This window comes from Mustela lutreola, chromosome 6 (assembly GCF_030435805.1).
Source record: "Mustela lutreola isolate mMusLut2 chromosome 6, mMusLut2.pri, whole genome shotgun sequence".
Classification (NCBI taxonomy): domain Eukaryota; kingdom Metazoa; phylum Chordata; class Mammalia; order Carnivora; family Mustelidae; genus Mustela; species Mustela lutreola.
In genome coordinates, this window is record NC_081295.1 from 156,857,926 (window position 1) to 156,875,037 (window position 17,112).

General features: G+C 50.1%; 1 long non-coding RNA gene and 4 other non-coding genes across 6 annotated transcripts; 1 reads left to right on the forward strand and 4 right to left on the reverse strand.

The window, feature by feature from the left end:
• Positions 1–1,250: 1,250 nt before the first annotated feature.
• LOC131833059 (uncharacterized) lies at positions 1,251–12,366 on the reverse strand. Of its 2 annotated transcripts, XR_009354282.1 has the most exons (4): positions 9,083–12,366; positions 8,418–8,538; positions 7,897–8,166; positions 1,251–3,893 (listed from the first exon to the last, which is right to left on the reverse strand). It is a non-coding gene; the product is annotated as an uncharacterized LOC131833059 (long non-coding RNA). The 2 variants fall into 2 exon arrangements; XR_009354281.1 differs by having other exon boundaries at positions 7,897–8,538.
• On the forward strand, positions 3,963–4,036 carry TRNAT-AGU (transfer RNA threonine (anticodon AGU)). The gene has a single exon. It is a non-coding gene; the product is annotated as a tRNA-Thr (tRNA).
• TRNAV-CAC (transfer RNA valine (anticodon CAC)) lies at positions 5,377–5,449 on the reverse strand. Its single transcript has one exon. It is a non-coding gene; the product is annotated as a tRNA-Val (tRNA).
• TRNAQ-CUG (transfer RNA glutamine (anticodon CUG)) lies at positions 11,431–11,502 on the reverse strand. The gene has a single exon. It is a non-coding gene; the product is annotated as a tRNA-Gln (tRNA).
• A 2,729-nt stretch (positions 12,367–15,095) lies between the features above and the next one.
• Positions 15,096–15,167, reverse strand: TRNAQ-UUG (transfer RNA glutamine (anticodon UUG)). The gene has a single exon. It is a non-coding gene; the product is annotated as a tRNA-Gln (tRNA).
• Positions 15,168–17,112: the final 1,945 nt, after the last annotated feature.

A 17,112-nucleotide genomic window follows, 5' to 3' on the forward strand; every position in this document is an offset into this window, starting at 1 on the left:
CGGACGAGGAAGTCGTGATAGAGAAGACAGCACGCTTTCCCTGAACTCCGCTCGCGAGATCACCGCCTGTGTTGTAGAGAAACCGATGTTTTTTGTGTCTTTTGATACGAGAAGAAAAACGCGTGGGGGAGGGGCAGAGAGTGAGGAAGGTGCACCTGCTCCCTCTGTCGCCTGCAGGCGTGGCCCGGATTTTGCCGGAAGAAACCAGGGCTCCTGCTCTCGTCCACCTCCCCTGCAGACGCCCCCGAGCGCTGGAGGCTGTAGGGCTGTGCCCCAGGGGACAGAAAGTGAACACGAGCTCGCCCTGGGGAGACATTTGGAAATCCCTAGTGGACACAGAGGCAGCTGGATTTTGTGACTTTGATTTTAATTACAAGACACTTCCAGCGACACCCAGTATGTCCACAAAGGAGCACAGTAAGCTCAATGCGGGCTGCAAAGACAGTAAGACCCCCATACCCCCCAACTCTGATATAGAGGGACCCCAAGAATCCAAATTCCATTCAGCACCCTCATCTAACTAACGTCATCTGTCTGCTGACTACCCTCAGTCAAAGGCACGAAAAGAGGTCCTGGGGAATTTAAGGACATGAAAGCAGCTCCCAAATGGGACATATGGGGTCGCTGAAATTATATTCTGGCGCACAGGCTGCAATGTAATAAATTTATATAATAATACAGAACACCTCATGTGTGACAGGGGCTCTCCAGTCGCTGAGGGAAGGCACCCCGGTATGAGGGGGTTATGTCAGGGGTATAAGACAAGCAGAGGGTCTGAAGGTAGCTCTTCCCAGAATGTCAGTTGATGTGGAAGTCCATCCTTCATGCTGAATGTTCAGACCGACTGAGTCCCCATCCAGATCTTTCTCTTTGCCTCATAAATTCCCGGGCAAGGAATGACCTGCGTATGCGCTCGGTGGTCCCGCTCTGGGTTCTGTCTCTGGCCAGATCAACGTTCAACTCCTAGAAAGGAGACATCGCCTGGACGAGTCCTGTACCTCCCAAGCCCTGAAGGAAACCCAGATCCCTCAGTGCTGGGGTGAGAACTGGGTGGGGGACGGGACTGGATGTCACTGCAGGCTTCCACACAAGACAGATCAGAGAGACTCCATCAGGTATGGACACACACAGAGCTTTCCAAAATATCCCAGTCCTGTCTAATTCTTAGGTGTGAAAGTAAAAAATAAAGCTACTTGAAGTATATGTGGGAGAATATCATCATGTGCTGTGAGCAGAGAAGAAGTTTTATTTATTATTATTTATTTATTTATTTGAGGAAAACCTTTAAAAACTTCAAGAGCACAAACAACAAAGAAATATATTCTAGCATTTGCTTCCATTAAAATGAAAAATATGTAAAATAAAGGACATAATAGAAACATAGATAAATGTGATATCATGGGAGAATATATTTAAATTGTCCCCAGATAGGTGGGGGGAGATGAAGAGAGAGAAGATATCATAGCAAGAAGCCATGACAAGCAGCGAGATCACAAGGACATGGGCCAAGGATAGGACAAGCAATTTAGGGGAGAGAGATCTAGGAAGACCAACAAATCTTGTGCAAAAATCTCCAAAATCATTTATCACCACAGAAATAATAGGTAAAAAGAGATGATACTCTACCACCATTTGATTGGCAAGAGTAAAAACTGAGTAAAACCCGCTATCGTAGGACTGGGAAGGAAAGAGCACCCATAGCCTACTGGAGAGGTTTGACATCGAGGGATGTCGTCCTGGAGAACTTACACAAGTGAAAAATGTCTCCGTGAAGCACGGAGCCATTCTGCTCCTGCTTCTGGATCTTTCCCCGCCCTCCCCACCCCTCAGATCCCGCCGTGACAGGGCACATGGAAGGATGTCAGCCACAGCACTGGGTGTGGCCTTGTGAAATTGGAGGGAACTTTGATTTTCATTATTGGGCAGTGTACATGCATGCACATTTATGCTGTGGTGATAGTTTGCAACCTTGGAGCAACACGGATGGAACTGAAAATCCTAGCGCTGTTGCAGGAGAGCTCTGCATGCCGAGGACGCCTCCCTCCACCTGTGAATCCCTTCACCTGTGACCCCTGGCCAGGGTCGGAGTTGCCCTGTCCCGGATACAGCCAGGATGGCAGACACACATCCGTGAATAACCATTTTCTGACCCTCGCTGTCACCACAGGACCTTGGTCCCTGACAGAAAGGAAAGAGAAGCGATGGGCCTGACAGGTTTTAGCTTGGTGCCTAGTGGCAGTTTTTAGGCTCCGGTCCCCCCTCCTTGTGATTTAAGGCACATTGCGGGGGTTGGGGGTTCTGAACAAATGCAGAACCTTAGGTTTGGACCCATCCTAACCAGGTGGGACACAGGGCTCCCAGGGAAAATGTTACCTGAACTTGGAAGAAAAAGTTTTCTTAATGGAGCAGCAGATAATTCATCCACACCGTCGCCCGCACTGTCGTAGAACGGACACCTCCACGCTGGCTCGTGTCGCTAAAGAGATTTCCGGCCAGAGTGATGACAGCCGGCTCAGCCTTTCTCGCCGTTTATGGTAAAATGTGAGATGAGAGCTTTAAGCTAAGGGAAGAACAGTTAAATACCAATGAGCCCAAGCTGAAAGGGCTTGAAAGAGAAAGCTGTTTCTTACTCCCCGCTGCTGCAGATGAAAACCAACACCGAAATTAAGAGATGCCTTTCAGGCAAATGTTAAGTCCAGAGCCCCGCCAGCAGCCAAAGGTGTGATTGGAAAATCTTTTGTTGGCAAGGCCAGGTGAGCTAAGGTGGTCTCTCAGCAGAACAACAAACCTCTAAGGGTCTTCAGGACATGTCCTACGTGTCCCATTCACAAACCCACAAAATCTGGGGGTGCGCCCCGCCAGCAGCTGTATCGGAAGCCAAGGTAGACAAGGGACTCCTGTTCCCAGGTTTGCAAACGCAGTTTTTGTTTAATACGGAGGTTGGAACACTTTTTCTTGAGGGGGCCGGATGGCAAATATTTTAGGCTTGTCTGTCGACATGACTCACATCTGCTGCTGCATCAGGAAAGCAGCCACAGAAAATATGAGAAAGTAAGTGTGGCTGTGTTCCCAGAAAACTTTATAAAAACGGGCAGCTGGCCAGATGTGGCCTGGGGTCATCGTCTGCCGACTCCAGGTCTAAAGGAATCCACTCCAGCAATGTTCATGACATCGCAGGGGTGTCAGGAGCATGGTGACTGAACGCTGACGGTGCGGACTCAAAAAGCCAGAGGACAGCACGAAACGAGCAAAGTTTGGGACAAAGTCTCAGTAAAAGAAATGCCGTATGAACAGGACGGATGAGTGGGACGGAGCAGCCAGGAGTCCGGAGGACAGTTCCCAGCCAGCACAACTGAGTTGCAGTCAAGTGGCATCCTGTGCCCACTGGCCTCTGGAACTGCTGGGACTCGGTGTGTCCCCTGGTTTTGTTCTCTTTGAACGGGAGTGTGGATGGTGTTTAGCCTCTGCCTCCGATGCCGGTCTGTGAAGACGGGGGACTTGGACCTTCAGTCCACAGATATTCCACTTACGAAGAATCTGGCTTGAGCTTTTCCACCTGAGGAACTTCACCTGAGCCTTCCCCTAATTTGGATGACGCCATCCTGGATTTCACAAAGGAATCCGACTGAGAGGGAGGGAGTGTATTTTTGCCTGTGGAGGAGACAGCATCATCGGAGGTCAAAAGTTAGGGGGCATAGGGGTCAAATCCAGGGTCTTATTTCTCCCATCGGTCACCCACAGAGTTGGAAGGGCAGGCTCCTGGCTGGTCCTAAGGGTCTCAGTGCCAAGCAATTTGGGCTTCTCAGTGCAGTTCTTGTTCCACAGAGGGAGTGTTCTTCTTTGGTTCTGACTGGAGTCTAGGTTCACTTTCTTGCTAAATCCTAAAGAAATTGCTGAAATAAGAACACAGATTAAAGTGTGAAATTTTAAAACAATAAGTGAGATGGAAGGACAGACTGTGAGGCTCTGTGGCTTAGTTGGTTAAAGCGCCTGTCTAGTAAACAGGAGATCCTGGGTTCAAATCCCAGCAGGGCCTTTCCCTTTGTGGTTTTATGCAAACTTGGGGTTATAGCTTATTGAAGCCAAAGATGGCCAGTCTACCTGTCTGAGGCACTTTGTAAAGGAGCTGGAGAATTAGTCCCATGAATTAGCAAAGTCTATGCTATGAACTAGACGAGCTATAGTTTCTTAATTTTAAACTTTTGTAGCTACGCTCCACATTTCCTAAGAAACGTGCAGTCTCCCTTCACATTTTGTTTTGAATATAATTCGAAGAGAAGGCAAAAAAGAGATAAAATGTGCATATTGTATAAATTGAGTGCTGTGATAACAATCTCTCCTTCTCCCATGATTCTGCATTCTCTAAGACGTCCTTGAATATTTTGAAAAATAGAGCCACGTGTTGGAATCTTGAAGGAGTAAGAACGCTTAGTGCTGAAATATACAGAAAGGAAACTCATGGGAAAACAAGAAAGTTGTAACAAGAGACGGGAGTCAAGTGAGTCCTGAAGGACTCAGATGAAAAGAAACGGCTGGAAAAAATCGTCAAACCCTAGAATAAAGTGTTAATGCTTTAGTGGATCTTTATCTTTTGATATTCTAGGGTGTGTCTTCAAGTGTTACCATAGTCTACAAACGCACCCTCTCACCCTCAGTGACCTGCACATTTCTTGTCAAGCAGAGGGTGGCCTTCTTCTCAGCTTCCCCCTCCTCCCTGTAAGGAACACTGAACTTGGATGATTGTTCCCTTTGTGATCTTCTTGGAGAAGAACTTGTTACACTACTTGTGGTCCCAGTGCAAAATGAGAACGCAGGACTTTTTGTTCATAAGTTCTGAGATTTCCAACCAGCCACCGCAGAGCATTGAATCAAGGGTCTGGCCTGGGACAAATGCCCAGGTTGGGAACCAGGAAGCCAGTCGTCTCTGGGAGTGCAATATTTTTTTGCCCAAAGACTGGATTTTAAAGGACACCTGAAAGTGGAATGAAATCCCAGGCGATGGTCCATGATACCGAGTACTTGCAGAGAGCTTGAAGAAGGTACTGATGCGGGAATGTTACACTCTACAAACAAAACCTGTGAAAATACACTTGGTTGAAGATTTTTCTTTCCAACACTATATTTCTCGCTCATGTTCTTTCCTCAAATAACTCTTCCTTCTAAGTCCCAGTAAATGTCACCTGGCCTTGGCTCTAGGGCACACACCTTGTCCCTATTCCTGGGACTCTGTAACTTGGGTTCGATTCCACACAGCAAGTCATTGTTGTTTCATGGGTAGGTTTGACTGGGATGCTGGCGTGAAAGGTGTCCAGGAAACGCGCGATCTAATTGTGAAAGGGAAGGAAAAGCTAACCCGCCGCCGGGGGCGGGAAGGTGTGTTTCCGCCCGGTTTCGAACCGGGGACCTTTCGCGTGTGAGGCGAACGTGACGACCACTACACTACGGAAACCCTCCTGCGCGCTCCTGCACTCTGGACGCGCACTCCTTCCGCAGGCACCGGCGCTGGTTCCTGCAACCGCGGGGGGCTGTTACCGACTCCACCGCAGCTGCGGCAGCAAACGGGCCCCAAAGGAGCAGCGCGCCCCGGCTAGGAGCTCTCCAGCTCCCAGGTGTGTTAAGGGCTGAAGCTCTGCGCGCCTTCTGCTCAAACCGCGGCCGGCACCAGAATGCTCGCAAACACCCCGGCGCTCACCAAGCTTGCATGTGACTCCTGCATCCCTCGGAGTTCCTTCCCAGCCGCTCGCCCAGCGTGGAAATGCCGACCGCGCTCTGCAGGCTTTGCCTTCAGACTCTGGAGTGGCCTCCGCTCTCCAGTCCTCCTGGGGCCCTAATTAAGGCCCCCTCTCTCCGCCAGACTCCCAGGCATGGCTCTCATCTCTTCCCTGCCTAGCCGGAAATTCAAAACTGCAATTCCTTTCCCCAAATCCCACAAACAGAAACCACTTTCTTTTCTAACATAGGTATTTATTTATGTTTTAATTGTTTTGTTTTGAAGAGCTGCTTCCGATTCACAGCAAAACGGAGCACAAAGTACAGACATTTGCTGGGAGTCCTTATCATGAAAGGCGGTTGGATTTTGTTGACTGCTTTTTCTACATCTTTTGGTCTGGTCATGTACTTTTTCTCGCTTAGCCTGTTGGTTTGATTTTCGGTGTTGAACCAGCCTTGCACACCTGGAATCAATTCCACTGGGCCATGGGATACTCTTTTTATACGCTGCTGGATGAGATTTGCTCTTATGTTGCTGAGGATTTTTATATCTGTGTTCGTAAGAGACGATGGTCTGTAGTCATCTTTTCCTGTAATGTCTGTTTGATATTGGCATTAGGGTAACGCTGGCCCCATAGAGTAAGTTTTGAAGCATTCCCTCTGCTTCTGCCTTTTGAAAGAGATCATAGAGAATTGGTATAATTTCTTCCTTAAATGTTTGGCAGAATTCACCGTGAACTTTTCTGCACCTGAAATTTCTGTTTTGGAATGTTATTAGTTTTTGATTCTATTATTTAAATACATATAGGCCTGTTCAGATTATTGCTTCTTGTGTGAGTTTCGGCAAATTTTGTCTTCACAATGTCAGCTGGTCCATTTCATCTAGGTTATCCATAACGTGGGCATAAAGGTTGTTCATATCAGTCATTTATTATCCTTTTAATATGCATGGGATCTGTAGTGCTGTCCCCTCTTCCAATTCTGATATCACTAATTTGTGTCCTCTCCTCTTCACTTTTTAGGGATAATTTCACAGGATGCAGACGTCTGGATTGGTGGGTTTTTCTCTCAACACTAAACACTTCATTTCCCTTGCTTGCCTGGTTTCTGAAAAGTTTCACCTTTGATCCTCTGTAGGTAATTGTTTTCCCTCTAGCAGCTCTCAGCAATTCTTTTTTCTTTATCTTCCTTATTCTGTAGTTTGAAAATGATGCATCTGCGTGTAATTTTTTGGCATTTTTCCTGGTTGGTGCTCTGTGGGCTTCCTGGGTCTGTAATTTGGTGTCTGACATTCATCTGGGAAATTTCTTCAGTCATTGTTGTTTCAAATATTTTTTTCTGTTCTTTCTGTTTAAATATCGTTTCTGTTCCATTATGCCTATGTAATGTCTTTTATATATCACTGTTCTTGGATATTCTGTTCTCTTTTCTTTGGTCTTTCCCACTTTGCTTCTCAGTTTCAGGAGTTTCTATTGAGATGTTCTCGTGCTCAGAGGTTCTTTGCTTGGCCATGTCCGATCTGCCAATAAGCCCATCTGAGATGCTTCTCATTTCTGTAACAGTGCTTTTGACCTCCAGCATTCTTTTTGACCCTTTTGTAGCATTTCCCTCTCTCTGCTTCTATTGCCCCCCTGTTCTTGCCTGTTGTCTACTTTATCCATGAGCTCCTAACATAGTTATCATAGTTGTTTTAAATTCAGGGTCTCATAATTGCAACATCTCTGCTTTATCTGAGTATGGTCTGATGCTTACCCTGTCTCTCCAGACTGCGTTTTCACTTTCTCTGGCTCATGTTTGATTTCTATCCTGTGTGAAGGACCCTCTTGATTGTCCTGTGGGACACCCCCCCCCCAGGGGTCCTCAGACCCAGCCTACCTGCATCGTTACTGGGAAGTACAAAGTCTGCTTCTGGTGAAGGGGTCTTATAATGTGCTGCTCTTATAGGCACAGTCTAGTTACTTGGCTGGTCTTGAGCACCAACAGCCCCCACCCCCATGCCCTTCCTCCTGAAAACTTACTGAATCCAGAAACCATAAATTAAATATTTATTACTAAACAACATAGATGGGCAGATACGTAGTGCTCAGAAACCACTAAGGGTCTCATTGTAACTCATCCATTTAATTAATGCACTCCATAGTTATGCCAAGGGTCATTAATTTAGAGGTAAGAATGATTGAGACTCACCCAAGCAATGCACATATCTTCGATAAAACTGAACTGGACGACTTCTTGTTTCCCATCCTGCACATCAACTGTTTAGAAGTTGTCGCTCCTGTCCTCGGAATGACAAAATAGCTAAACAAACTGAAAATTAACAACTTTTCTTAGCTCCGTCAAAGAACTGCGGTCAACAGGGTCAACCGCATTGGGAGGCATCCCAGCTCACTGTTGTGGAAACCACCCCGGAACCAGTATGAGGGAGGAACAGGTCAACCAGGAGTTGCTGGAGGTTTCCTGTGGACAAGCATGAAGTCAAAAACCAGAAGCAGCCACTCCTACAGAAGCCCCCACACTTGTGTGACTTTTACCCTTGGGAGTCCTACCAGGTTCTCCCAGTGAAGACTGGAGAACAAAATCCCTTCCCACACTCTCCCCCCACCCCTCCTGGGAGGGCAATAATGACCATTTAAATATACCCTCAAAGCCGTCATTCTCCCTAACAAGGCCTGTGCGTGGGGAAGACTGTCCGCCAGAGCCCAACAGACCTGAGGGGTGGGTACTCCCAGCCCCTTCTGTGCCCACCCATGGGGGGAAGTGGGAGGCCTGTTGACCTCAGCTCCTTTCACCAGCACTCGTGTTTGGCTTTCAGAAAAGTGACAAGTCATGCTGAAAGACAAAAACACAAGTTTTAGAGACAGAGAACGCCCGAGAGTTAGATTCTTAGGGGAAATTTTTGGAGTCATCAGACCAGGAAATGATTAATGTACCAAGAGCTTTCAGGGAAGGGAACATTTTTCTTTCCCCTCTTAGGGTCCCTGGCTGGGTGTGGAAATGAGACTCAGAGACAGATGAATGGGAGGAACACACACACATTTATGTACGTTTTACAGGGCGTGGACCTTCCTGAGGAAGGCAGACTCAAAGATGAGGCTAAAGTCGAGGGCTTTTATGGTGGTTTGATGAAGGAGGTGGGAAGGCCTTGCCTGGAGGGGAGCCGGGATAAGAATGCTGGCGGCCTTCTCCTCAGAAACCATCCAAGCACCAAGAGTGGAGTCAAATATTGAAAGCATTGAGAGAAACAGCTACGTGTGTGGAATCTATTACAATGACACTACCCTTCAAGGTGCAGGAGAAAAAGACTTTCTCAGAGGAACAAGAGTAGAAGGAGTACATTGTCATAGACAGGCCTTGAAAGATTGAATAGAAGTACCTCGCAGAGGATGCCGACGACGAAATCCTGCAGGAATGATGGAAGAACACCGCAAAAGGAATCCAGGAAGGAGATTGTGTCTAGGTACCTGGTGGGCAGCCTCCTTGGTCTCCCAAGGCCTCCAGCTCCCGGAGAGAGGGGCAAGGGCCTTGTGGGCCTCAGGGAGCAGGGGCTGGGTTACAAGATAAGCTGCTGAGGCTCATCCCTAGATGGCAAATGCCAGGCCCCCATATCTTGTGGTCCTGGGTCACCTGGAGTGGGGGGCTGGATCTGTGTTGCTGGGGATCCCTCTTGTGCACGGGAATCCCTCAGCTTTCTCCTGTTCCTGCACACACGTTCCTCTCTTGTCCTTAGGGGACGGTGGTACCGGATTTCCTTCCAGCCCACATGGGGGAGGGGCTCCTTTCCCGCGGGTCTCTCCCAGGCACCCAGGAGGTATAAGTGTTAATAAACTTGTGTTTTTCTTTTGCTGCTCTCTTGTGACAGAGTTTCCAGCCAAGGGCTTCCAAGGGTAGAGAGAAAATGATTTTCCCTCCCCTTCCTCAGTAACGGACACCCTGAGTGCCCTGGGGCTCTGCCCACAGGGCTTCGGTGAAGGCGGAAAGACCCTTGCAAAGGCAGGTGCAGGAGCTGGTGATGGAGCAGAGGAAGGCGCGCAGGGTCAGCGGGTGCCGGGGGCCGGAGGGCACTGGCCGTGGGCACCGGCCGTAGGTACGGCCTTGGCTCCAAGCCCAAGGCAGAGGCAGAAACCGCAGGAACCGCGCGGTCCGCTCCCCAGACCCCTCTATCCCAGTCGCTCCGGGGGTCGGGAAGCCGGACTTCTTCGCGCCTCCTAGCCCGCAGGGGTGCGGGGGCCGGGCGCAGAGCGGCTCCCGGAGGTTCCCGCCGACTTCCAGGAGGAGGCGGTCCTGTGGAGGCCAAGGCTGGAGAGGGAAGTGAAAGAGGTGTGAATCAAACTGGCAAGGGTCTGATCCTTCCCATGATAAATAATAAGAGTAAGCATACTCTCAGTGGAGCAGAGTGGCGCAGCGGAAGCGTGCTGGGCCCATAACCCAGAAGTCGATGGATCGAAACCATCCTCTGCTAAGTGTTTTTGATTTCCCTGCGTCTGGATGGGGAGATGGCCTCAGAAAGGAAGTGCAGGCCATTTAATAAAATCCAACACTGACACTGTATCTGATTTCTAGGAATGTGTGATATTTTCCACCTCTCTCCCCAAATGATTGTATAATTCCCTTTTTGCTCATTTCAAAGGGGAGGCAAATCTTATCCCTGGAAGAGAGAAAGGGAAGGTGACAAACTCCATGTTTGTTCCAGTGGTCTTCTAAAAGGTTTCCTCATAAATTTAAATTACTCCAACGAATGTAACTGCTAGCATATGGTAAAATTTGGACATGAAGAAAGAGTCCTGTTAGCGATTGGATTTTGTCCATTGGAAACTAAAAGCTCTAACGATTTGATATGCATTAGCATTCTCTAAAAATATATTTGGTGAAAAAAGTAGGACAGAGAAAGGCAAATACCATATGAGTTCATTTGAATGTGGAATCTAGCAGAAAAACAAACAAAAGAGCTCATAGATACAGAGAACCAGTTGGTGGCTGTGGAGGCAGAAGATGGCAAAAGGCAAGAACCAGGGTTCAAAGGTACAAAGTTTTCGTTACAAGAGAAATAAGTCCTGGGGAGGTAATGTACATCATGGTGACTGTCCTAAATAATACTGATTTGCAGATTTGAAAGTTGATAAGGGAGGAGATCTGAAAAGTTCTCATCACAAGTAAAAAAAAAAATGTAACTATGTTACCAGATTTATTGTGATCATTTTACAATACATATATCAAATTATTATGTTGTACACCTGAAAGTAATGTTATGTATTAATTATACCTCAATTTAAAAAATATGGCATGCTTTTATTGAACAGTTGAAAAACGTTCACGAATTTTTCTTTCTCTTTTAAAAGCATTTCTATTCTGTAACTGTCACAGAATTAGGTCCCCAAATGTTGCATTTATATGCTTAAAGGCTGTGATTAATTACCCTATCATACTAGTCTAAAGCAGAAAAACATAAAAATTGAGATTTTTAGTCATTTCAAGTGTTTTTAATTCTATTTTAAGTGTTTTTCTTCTGGTTTGAGTTGTCTTTGCGATCAATAAAAAGTGATTGTATATTTTTTCATAAGTATTCAGTATATGAAAAAGAAAATTGTATTGGAACTTAATAAAAGGGTTGGGATTCCCCCATTCAGGTCACGGGTCTGTGGATGCCAATTTCTAGGGGCTGGAAAGGAAAGGGTTTGGTAAAGTCAGGGGAATGATCAGGACATGGATAAAAGTCTCAGATCGAGGTCCCACCGAGACTTGAACTCGGATCGCTGGATTCAGAGTCCAGAGTGCTGACCATTACACCATGGGGCCCACCTGTTAGGTCCCCCTCTCTGATTCATAAAGGACAGAGTTTTTCCTCCCCAAGCCCCCGCCCCCGCCGGCTGAAAGGTGCTCAGAAGCGCGCCGCGTTTTCCTGCTCTGGGGCGCTGTGGACCGGCACCTGTCGCGCACCTTCTGCACCAGAGTGTCACGCAGAGCCCCGACTCCACACGTCAGGCGCGCCCCCGCCAGCCCCGAATTCCCGCCCTCGCGGGGTGGGAAGTGGTTCTCGCCGCAGAACAGGAGAGGCCGTGACGGAGACCGACCGTCCCCGAGGTGCGGGCCCCGGGACGGGGGTTTCGTCGTGTTCCGCACCTCAGGCTCACGGCCGCCCTGAGGTGGGACACCACTGTCGCTCCTTTACTGGGGACACACCTGGGGCAGAGCCCTGGGGTCCTCACGCTGCTTCCTCAGACTCTGCTCCTTCCACCAACGACCGTCCTAACTGCGGAGGCGGCGGAGCCCGCGGACCGCCGGAGGGAGGGTCTCAGCAAAGCCCGGGGTGGGGGGTCTGTTCGCGCAAGGACTGGGGCGGGAGGAGGGTCGCGGGGGCACCTGGGTGGCGGGGATACCCGTGTGTGGCTGAGGGCACTGGGGGCCGGGGGAGGAGGATCCCCGCGGCCCTGGCGCACCTCGGGTCGCGGGGAGGGGCCCTCGGGAGCGCTCCCGCAGCAGCGCCCAGCCTCGCGTCCTCCGCCCGGACGGAAAGCGCGCGCAGGGGAGGCCCCCGAACTCCCGTCCAGGCCCGGCGCCAGCTGCCGCGCGCGTCGCCCGCACTCGCCTGGGCGCCCCCTGTCAAACCCGCGCGGCCCGCGGGAATGCGCGTGTGTGTGCGGAGGGGCGCGTCTCGCAGCACGCGGGGTGCCGTCCGGCCCCGGGTCTCCCGCGACAGCACTCGGCGTGCGAGCGAGCGAGGGCCGCGGCCACTTCCTCCGCGCGCGGGGCTGCACGTGCCCTTCCAGGAGCCTGTGGCAGCGGGACCGCGGGGGGCGGGGGGTAATGCAGTTTCCGGCCTGCGCGGGGCGGGGCTGCTGCCCCCTGGTCTCGGGGCTCGGAGCCGCGCTTCGAGGGCGGCGCGCCCCCTGGCGGACGTGGAGCGTAAAGCGCAGCCAAGAGAAGCGAAAGGAAACAGCCCGCAACACCGCAGACGCGGGCAGCCCACCCCGACAACGCGGACTCCCCCTGCAAAAGCCAGGCCTCGCTCGGGAGCCCCTTGCAGCGGGAGTTCTGCAGGGTGGCAATTACTGCAGAGTTGGGTCTGTTCTGGAAAGCCAGGCTGGGAATCTTCCTCAAGCTACGACAGGTGGAGGATGGTCAAGGTCGGTCGGTTGTTTGCAGAGAGGTGGTAGGAGGTCCCCAGGAAGGAGGGTGACAGTCCTCCACAGGTGAGTCCAAACTGTCAAAGCCTGGCAGAGATAAGGAAAAGGTCCTCACAAAGGAAATACTCTTAAACGTGCGCTGAGAAATCAGCAGATTTCTCTTTCCTTCGCAAAACTAGTCAGCGATGAATACAGTAGTTTGGTCACATCTTGTAACGCCAAAGGGAAGAGCAGTTCCGACGGCCTTGACCCTGCGGGGTTCTAAAGGCAGCCCCGACTTGAGCAGCGCGGCTCTCCGTTTAGCGAACAGGGGTTTCGGTGCTGCTCGTGGTCTCCTCCCGTGGGCCTCCTTCCCTCCCTCAGTTGCCTGTGATGGGAGCCAAGGTGGGGCACGAGTAAGAGCCCAGGAAGGGCCCAGTTCAGAAGCCAGTGCCTCCTTCCTGAGGAAGGAAATAGGGCATCTTCAGCCCCAAACCCTGCTTCCTGGGGAGCACTAAAAAATCTTCAACTTACTCACAAACGTGCAATTAGTGCTTTCCAGAGGCTGGGCCCCTGGCAGACTGGGCTCCTTGCAGCCAACAGGAATCAAAACTAGGCCCATGCAGAGCTCAGGATGACTGGGCAGGAATGCAGTGAAAGGAGCCTTTCTTTCCGGAGGTGAATTTTCACCCAAAACATGCAAATTACAATGGTCCACCCCCACCACGCCCACCCCTCCTGCCTTTAGCTACCGAGGGGTCTCATTAAGAGAAGCCATGGTTGGGGCCTTGGACTGCTGGGTTTGGATCAGGTCATAATCTCCCTGTCAGGGCACTGAGCCCCTGGTCTGGGCCCCCCAATCAGCAGGGAGTCTGCTTCCCCTTTGCTCTTCCACTCCCCACTCTCCCGCGCCCTGCCTGCCCACTCCTTCTCAAATAAATACAAAAATAAAAAATAAATTAAATTAAATTTAAAAGATGACTTTTTAAAAAAGTCATGGTTGATGTTTATCTCCAAGGAGACTGGTGCTCCAGTCTTGGGCCAAGCTCATTCTTAGTGTGGGCAGAGACTAGGGGTCATCAAAGGAAAAAGAGGCAGAGGAAATCTGGGAAGAAGCAGAGCAGAACGTCTGAGAACCCAGCAGGGACAAGAGCTCTTCTGGGTTCTGGGATGATCTAACCAGAACAGGCGAAAGGCTCTGGGCTCAGCACGTCTTTGGGAGCTCCTGTGTCAGCGGGGGGTCTGCGGGGCGGAGAGCGGAGCGTCGAACAGGCCCCAGGACCAAGCCCTCTCGCTGGAGAACGTGAGGCCTTGAACTTGGAGGAGGGCCTATTAAACAAGCAATTAGGACAAGTATGAAAAGGGGGTTTTGGGGTCCTGAGGAGACACAGAGGAAGCACTTAAGCCCAGATAAAGGGAGCCAAGGATGGCCTCAGGGAGAAGGGCTGAGTTAATAATGGTCTAATTAATAAATAGTCTAAATTAATAAATGAATAAAGGTCTAAGTTAATAAAGGAGCAGTGGGGAGAGAACCGGACCTCATAACAAGAGGCCAGAGAGGAGGACAAAACTGGGAAAATAGAAACCAGTTCACCCTGGCGGGTGACTAGAAGCTATGGGGGCGGGGGTAGGTGCGTGGCAGGAACAGTGACAGCGAGGCTGGAGGTGTGGGCAGGTAAAGGCGGCGGTCACCGAAGGGAGCAAGCCGCCCCTCGAGAGCCGAAAGGTTTGTCCTGGGTGAGAATCCTCTACGGGGCCACCAGCGGCGGCCGCCCGCACGAGCGAGGGCACAGTCTCCCAGCGCGACCCCCTCGAGAGCAGCGGTAGCACGAAAAGGCGAGGGCAGCTGCGGCGGGACTGGGTGGCCCGAGGGCAAGGCCGCGGACGGCGAGTGCACCTGCTCGGCCGTGGGCTTGAACGCCATCCTCTGAGCGCCGCGCGGGGAGAGGCCAGGCCGCCGGGATTGCGTTCCCAGGCCAGGTCCCCCGCTCTTCTCAGGTTACACGTCCCAAACACTGCCCCTACCCCACCCCCCACCCCCACTTCCCCCGACACCACCCCCGGGTCCCCGCACAGTTCCAGGATTGGCGGCTGCTTCCTGCGCGGCTCTCTGCCCCTGGTCTGTGGGCTCAGACTTCCTTCCGATTATATTAGTGCTCGTTCTGGCTGCTGTATTGGTTGGATTACGAGGGGATAGAGAGGGGAGGGGGGAATGTTAGTTTTAAGAGGGGAGATAGCAGGAAGAAAAATGAAAAAGAAAAAGAAATTGTAAAGGAAAAGCAACGAAGGTCCCACCGAGATTTGAACTCGGATCGCTGGATTCAAAGTCCAGAGTGCTAACCATTACACCATGGGGCCGGCGGGGGCCGTTTCCTAACAGGTACCTCTTATGATAAATATGCATCACGGAGGCGCTAAATGTCAATTACTAAAATCAAGCCCCCCCCACCCCGCTGCTTTTCCAATCAAAACCGTACCGCCCCTTGAAGGGTTATTTTGAAAACGTGTGAGTGCTGTAGTCCTCTCCGTGGATGGGGGCACAAATGGCTTTTACAGGTCAGGACCAGAGGGGCTGGAAGTCCTGAGATTCTCAGGAATCCTAGACAAAGAATTATCCCTAGGGCCCTGCAGATTTTGTAAACATACCTTGTCTATTTCATCTGGTTTTCAGGGGCCTTTTCTAACAGTGACATTCGTGCTCCCACCTTTGTCCCCTTCTATCCCGAATCATCAGACACACAACTTGTAGGACAGTGTAGGGCCTTGTTAGGACTCTGACTTTTATTCTGAGGTGGGAGGTCCAGTTTCTGCTTGGGTGTCCTGGGAGATCACCTTTGCAATGGTCTGCCACCACATGAGAAGTCTGACCACGGTGAGGCCACCATCCTGTTAAGAAGCCCATACCCTATAGCTGGCTCAGCCTGGCTGTCACATGACAGACAAGTGACTGAAGATGCCCGCAGATGATTCCAGTCCTCAGCACCTATCCCCAAAACCACCCTGGTCCAGGAAAACTTGCATCCGAGGCCCCAGACATCCCAGAGGCATCCTGATCACAGAATCCATGAATATAACAAAATGTTTGTTTTATGGCAACAAAGTTTGGGCTCGCTTACTCTGCAGTCACCGTAACCCCCCCAAAACCCCCCTCTAGAAACAGCAGTTGTCCCTATCTACTCCCTCAGTGTTGCCCAAGAGGACTGTCCTCAATTTTTTTTGTCACCATAAATAATTTGTTAATGAATATCAGGGTTCATGTTTTATTAGGGCCTGTTTACGATCTTGTTATAGACTTCCCAAAATGAGGACTGTTTACATAATTGTTAGCCTTGGGGTCTGCAAGAGTTGGATGAAATGGGAAAAGTTGAAAATATGAAGTAGATGACTAAGGTTATGAAAACTCCCCCCAACACATCCTCTAAGCGCTATGTATTATTCCATTAAGCAGTAAAAAGCCATCTGTTGGGACATCAGTCCCTCAGTGTCATTCCAGATGTCTTGGTGCTGGGGGTATGTATGGCTGGGAACAAGATTCTTGTTAGAATTCACCTCTTTAGGGAGAGTTTTATAAGAATGTTATTTGCTTACCTAGATCTAGATCCTGGTGGAGATGGGGCCATTTTCTCTTTGTGCAGAGCTTACCTGCGACTATGCAAAAACCTTCTGAGTTTTGAGGCTCAAGGCAGGCATTAAGTTGAACTCAGAGAAACAGGCAGACATGTGAAGCAAAACTTCTCACCCCATTACTCCCTTTGCTACAAGCACACCGTCCTCTCTTGCTGTTTCCAGAACATGCTAAGCAGGGAGCTGCCTGGGGTACTTCCCCCTAATTCCTTCCACCCGGAGCAGCTTCCCCCAGATGGCGACTCTGTCAGCGCTCAATGCAGCGCTGGTGCCCCAGCGAGACCCTGTGCAAGGGTCTCCCAGTTCAAGCTGGGACTCCCAGTTCCTTACCCACTTCCTTGCTTTATTTTATACAAACTACTTCATCGAGGGGTTGATATAGTTTAGATTTTATTAATTTATTTCTGATTGTCTGGCTCCCTCCTCCCCTCTATGTGCCACAAGAACAAGAAATCTCACCGACTTTTTTTCACTGGGTTTCCTCAGTGCTAGACTAGTGTCTGCTGTATAACAGACGGTCCTATTTTATGATTAGAGCCATTAATTTTCTTTACACACAGAGGTAAAGTTATGGGCCCTCCAGTGATTTGTGTGACTAATAACTGGGATTTGCAATAATGTGCATATTCTGCTTCCTTTAATGCGTGATGCTGAATTATGTTCGTGTTACACATGGTCG